Here is a 6128-nt window from a genome sequence, read left to right on the forward strand (position 1 = left end):
TTGCTTCTTTTCTTTATATCACAGCTAAATCCCTCTAGGCTATGTGGAAAGATCTTTTATACCCAGTCCCTGCCCACCATCACTCCTCCCCAATGTCCAGCTTCATCTCTTACTACTTTCCCAAGCTGCGATTCCCCTCAGGCACACTATGGACTAGCTGCTCTGTTGCACACACTGTTCCCTCCACTGTGAAAGCTTCCAGTCCTTTCCCTTCATATCACCATGCTCTCCTATTTTTTAAACTTCACATAAAAAACTTTCCTGTATCTTTCTACCTCCAAGTTTGGATGAGATGCTTATCTATGTTCTTCCCTTATCACACTTCATACTAGCCTATGATTGACTGTTTTCCCATCACTCCCATTAAACCATCAGCTCTAGGAGGGCAGGTCCTAGGTTATATACCTTCCCTGTTGCTGTAGCACCTAATAGAGACGATCACATAATGAACTCGTAATCAACATGTATTGAAATAAGCATCTAACATATTTTTTTAAAGATTTTATTTATTTGTTTTCAGAGAGGGAAGGGAGTGGGGAGAGAGGGAGAGAGAAACATCAATGTGTGGTTGCTGGGAGCCATGGCCTGCAACCTAGGCAAGTGCCCTGACTGGGAATCGAATCTGCGATGCTTGGTTCGCAGCCCGCGCTCAATCCACTGAGCTACGCCAGCCAGGGCACATCTAACATATTTTCAAAGAATCCCAGCAAAGAATGGCTTTTATGGCCCTTGGTTACCCATTTGTAGTTAACAAATCTAGTAAGAAACTTTTCCTTGAGACTAACCTAAGTCTTTGCTGTTGTAACTTTTAAATACATAATCGCACTTAATACCTAATCGTCCTAAAGGGATTTACAAATGCATTCTTACCTTTGTATTTCTTTTTAAGAAAATTTGTGTGGTTGATCAAACCAGGATCTTAAAAGTGGTAAATGTATGGGCTCAAATGAAGTGTTAGATATTATCATCCATGATATAAAAGGGCCTCGAAAGATGGTGAATACTAAAAACACCAGATTGGGGATCTGGAGACCTGGGTTTTAGATTCCATATTCTGTGAGCCTGAGAACTCTAGCAGATTGTCTCCCACTCTAATGTAACTGGCTACTGCCAAACATGATAACTAAGCTTGTTATAATTATGTTTAAAGTAAGTGTCAATGGATTCTGTGTTTGTGCCTGGGGAATATCCTTTGGGACGAGAATAAGAGTTTTAGGTCATGGACCTATAGACATATCTTTAAGATAATTGTAGATGTAGGTTTACATGTAGTTGTAAGTTTTCCACAAGGTAACATTTTGTATAAGTATAGTATAATGTCATAACCAAAACATTTTCAGATTCCATAACTTTTATTATATGCACTCATTTGTATATGTATGTCTTTAGTTCTGTGCAGTTAATCACATGTAGGTTCATGAGAGCATCACCACAGTCAAAATGACAGAAAAGCTCCCTCACAAGGATTCCTTATGCTATGTTTTGTAGTCAGTCACAGCTACCAGCCTCCATCTCCTCTTCCCTTAGCTCTTGGCAACCACTATTGCTCTTGAAATTGATAATTATGTTATTTTACAAATGTTATATAAATGGAATCATGCAGTCTGTAGCCTTTTGAGGTTGGATTTTTTCACTTGGCATGGGTTCAGTTGAGGTTTATCCAGATTATGACATGACTAATAGTTAATTTCTTTTGATTGCTGGTATGGATGTACCACAGTTTGCTTAACCATTGAAGGACATTTGGGTTATTTCCAGTTTTGAGTTATTATGAACAAAGCTGCAATGAATATGGTATACAGATTTTGTGTGAACATGTCTTCATTTCTCTGGTATAAAACCCCCAAGAGTTGGAATTTCTGAGTCATATGGAGGCACCGGAGCCGTTTTGCAGATTGCTACCATGTCCTTATCTAGAGTGGTTGTATCATTGTACTTCCCACCAGCAATGTGTGGAAGAGCCAACATCCTCTCTGCATCCTCTCTCCAGCATTAGTGTTATTACTATTTTTTTTTAAATCAGCCATTTTTGTAGGTGGATAGTGATGCCTAACTGTGGCTTTAATTTGCATTTTCTTAATGGCTAACAGTATTAGACATCTTTTCACACACTTATTTATCGACCATCTGTATAACCTCTCTGGTGATACAGATATCTATTTCAACTGCTACAAGGTACTTTTTGCTTCCTTCTTGATTCTCAATGGATTCCAAGGTGAAAGTAAATAGCTTACAAATAAATCATGAGTTACTGCACTTGAGTGTCAACTATATGCAAGATAATGTTCTGGGTATTAGGGGATAAAGCAGTGAAGAGAACAGACACAAATCTCTGCTTCCATGAAGCTTATATTCTAGTGAGGGAGATGGCCAGTAAATACAATAAATAAGTTAAACTCATAGCATATTAGATGGTCTTAGTGCTTTAGGAGAAAAAATAGAAAAGGGAGATTGGGAGTTAATCCTAGTCATAATTTAAAATAGGATGGTCAGAAAAGGCCACCTTTTCAGAGAGGAGACATTTGAGTGAAGACCTGAAGTGGGGGAAAGCCTTTTGGGTATCTCGTAGGAGACTGCCTCTGGCCTTGATGTGGGTGTGTTCTCGGAGAATCAGGGTGGCCAGGGTGGTGGGAACAGTGAGGAAGAGAGTGGGGGCTATGAGGTCAAAGCAGTATCACAGGAGGCTGATCATGAAGGGCCTTTAGGAATGGGTGGAATTTGGCTTCTTTTTCTGGGAGGTGGGGAGTGTCTGGAAGGTGTAGGCAGAAGGGTGGTAAGTTCTGATTTCACTGCAAAAGGATCATCCTGGCTGCTGGATTGAGAGTAGCTCGAGGAAAAGGGTGGAACAGGGGAGACCACTGCAGCAATCCACAAAAAATAGTGAATTCTGGATAAATTTTGATGTAGAGCAGATGTAATTTCTTAACAAGCTGGATGTGAGGTGAGAGAGAAAGAGAAAAGTCTGGATCCAAGGTTCTTGGTTAGAACGTTGGAAAGACAGGGATGCCATTAGTGGGGATAGGAAAGGAAGCTTGAGAGCTCTGATCAAGACATGTACCATTTACGGTGACTTTTAGATGGCCAAGTGGAGATGACATGTTGGGGAGGCAGCCGGATGAGTCTGGGGTCCCAGGGAGAGACCTGAGTGGAATATTAATTTGAGAATCTCTTTTGACACAGTGCTTATCACATAGTACTCCAAAGTGGAGGCTCCTCTCCATCACAGGTCCTGAGTTCCTTAATTCTAAATCCTTGGGGCCAGGTTTTAGAAAAGCATTAAGTTGAACCATATGAAATTACCATTATCTGACCATTTTTTACCTACAATAATAAATTCACATGGTTCACCCTAATAATACACTCTGTATGCCTTATATTACATAATACTCCCAGTAGGCCCAGAAAAGCACCCTATTATTAAACACAGAAATATTTCTGCAGCCTGGCATACTCATACTCAGTGGAATAGATAAGGACCACACACACACCTGCGCACAAACACACACGCCCTTTCAAGTCAGTTTTGTTGTCAAAGGAGTCATAATAGCTTTCAGATTTTTATAGCTTTTTGGACTTTGGATTGTGGATTTGTATTATCATCATTGGTGTTGTTATTATTATTTTACCATTTTGTGAGGCATCCAGAGAGTTGAAATAGACCAGAGAGTAGAAGGTACAGAGAGGCACATTTCAGCTCAGTTTTAAGACTATGTCAATGCTATTCAATCATAAATCATGCCACTTCCAAAGGTGGCAGCTCTCTGTGCCATGAGTAAATTCAGGATCTGAACAACCATTTATTGGGGACATTTGGGAGGAAATCCAGTTTAAATTCAGAGATGTTTGGAGCTGACGTCTTTTACATCTTTTGATCTCACTGAGATAGGATGAGTCAAAGTCATTTCTGCTCTTCAGGTGTCATTCTCTTCATCTGTAAAATGGAACCAGTGGGTTGAACAGCATGATTGCTGAGGATGCATCTGGCATTAATATTTTCAGGGTCTCTGCTTCTCTGTGTCTTCTCTTTGCCCACTGGTTGTCCCCCCACTCATCTCCACACATCTTTGTTTTCTGAGCCACCTCTTTTCCAGACTAAACCAAGGCAATTTCCCCATGAGTAGAGGGATTAGGATGGGCAGCTGGAATGTGGAAGCAGTTGTGTTCCTTATTGCTTCTCAAATTGGGAAAACAGTCATTTTTCAGTAATTACTTCTTGACATCTAAGCATGTTTTGTCTTGTGCAACATTCACAGGCTTCCTGCAAGAGTGCTAATCCAGGGCACAGCTCCATCTTCCTGGAATGGTGTTGATGGTTGCAGGGCCTCCCCTTCTAGCTGTCTTGCGAAATGAGCTATATATACTAATACAGTGTAAGAATTTTTCAGTGATTGACACACAGCCCTCTAAGAGACAACCTAAAAAATGCAACCATTTTGAATGGAAACCTTTCTAAAATATAGTTTACACTTTAAAAACTTTTTCTGTGAAGGGTCAGATAGTAAGTATTTTAAATGTTGTGAGCCAAGAGGCAAAATTGAAGATATTATGTAGGTACTTATATAACCATTTTAAGATGAAAAACCATTCTTTGTTTTTAGGCCAGACAAAAATGGGGCTGGCTGGATTTAGCCTGGGCACTGTAGTTTCTGACTGCTGCCCTAAACCTTCTAGAAACGGGTATTAACATTTAGGAGTATTTATTTCAATTTATTTTTCTATGCTTTTAATTTTAACTATTGTTGTGATCACCTTGTACATCCAATTATGATTTCTGCTCATCTTATTGAATAGTGGCATTTCAGGCATTTCATAAATTTTCATGAATAAAGATGTTAAAGACTGCATAAATCTTCTGTCAAATGGAAATATTGGAGTTCACATAGCACCTACTTAACACACATTTGGATTTGGATTGTTTCTTATTAGTTTATAAATTAAGCACAGAGGTGTTTTTTTGTTGTTGTTTGTTTTTATATTGTGACTCTTGCATGTAGTACCAGGAGGAATATTCCTAGGACAGAGAATATGAACATATTTGAGGCTCTTCCTATGTAGAGGTGGTACCACAAATCACCCCATTTTTGCCAGGATTGGGTATTTTCCTAGCACAACATCATTTGCATCATTTAGTGAGATGCCAAAGCAGATTTCACTGCGTCTGAATAATTCTGTTTCCACAATGAACTCACTATGTCTGTGCCTGTGTCCTCGGCAGCCATTGAATCATGAAGAAGAATGTTGCTCCTATGCTAAATTAGGCTTTTAGGATTACTCTTCTTTTTCTTCTTTCCTGATTACTCTTTCTCTTTGCTTTTCTTAGATCTAGCTGCCCTTTAGATATAGCTCAAGCAGGTTAGAACTTTCTCATTCACTCCTAAGCATACAGCAAAAGGAGATTCTTGCAAGGAGATACATATAAGGGCCTTCAAAGTCATAACAGATGCCATGATGGCAAAAACCTGCATTCACATCCAACACCTGTCACCAGGAAAGTCAGGGAATAAAGTGTGGCGGAGCCACCCCGTACACTTGTCTAAATGAAGGAGCAACAGCAATGCATCTCAATTTGGGTGAATCTTAGCCAGACAATATAAAGTGTACAGGTAAGTTCCCAAAGGTTGTATATGGTAAGGTTAAAGTTAAAAATAATGCATGTGTGCACACATAAATAAATGCATACACACACAAACAAATACATATATATACAACTAATTAAAAAGGAGAGTAAAGGAGAGTAATGATGAGTACAAGATTCAGGATGCTGAATCTCCTGAGCTGGACAGCTCAGGGGTAGTCATGAGGGGTTTTGTATGGTGTCATAAGCTACCCCTCAAGGTCCTGGCTTTCCTCTTTTGTTATGGGTTAATAGGTGCTTACAATGTTACAACTAATTAATTGACTAAATAAATAGTCCAAGGGTGAACCACAATGACAATGTGACATGATCCAGGCATTAAAATTTCAATTCTGTCTTTTGACAGAATCTAAGAATAGAAAATAGAAACAAGTGAATGGAAGCTGCACGTGGTCCCAGGAGCCTTTCTAATGAATCATGTGGATGAGCATTAGTATTTATGTAAGATTTTAGGGTGTGTGTTATGGCTTCACAAAAGAATATTTTTATTTTC

Source organism: Phyllostomus hastatus, unplaced genomic scaffold (assembly GCF_019186645.2).
Source record: "Phyllostomus hastatus isolate PE091 unplaced genomic scaffold, TTU_PhHast_1.1 phas_contig_34, whole genome shotgun sequence".
Classification (NCBI taxonomy): Eukaryota; Metazoa; Chordata; class Mammalia; order Chiroptera; family Phyllostomidae; genus Phyllostomus; species Phyllostomus hastatus.